The following is a 209-nucleotide window of genomic DNA, read 5'->3' on the forward strand; positions in this document are numbered from 1 at the left end:
TTTTGTCTGGAGTATTGTCCTTCCTACAAATTTGTTAATAGACAGCATGGCCTCCATGGTTAGTTTTGTGTGTCCTCCTTCCCAGCCCCTTCAGAGCCACGTATAGATGATTTGGCTATTTTCTTCTTGCTGGGAGCAATTTGGTTTTGATGTAAAATAAAGGTGAGAATTTTACTGCTGCTCAACTTACTTTTTTTCTTTTTAGGGAA

Source organism: Corvus brachyrhynchos, unplaced genomic scaffold (assembly GCF_000691975.1).
Source record: "Corvus brachyrhynchos isolate BGI_N302 unplaced genomic scaffold, ASM69197v1 scaffold167, whole genome shotgun sequence".
NCBI classification, from domain to species: Eukaryota; Metazoa; Chordata; class Aves; order Passeriformes; family Corvidae; genus Corvus; species Corvus brachyrhynchos.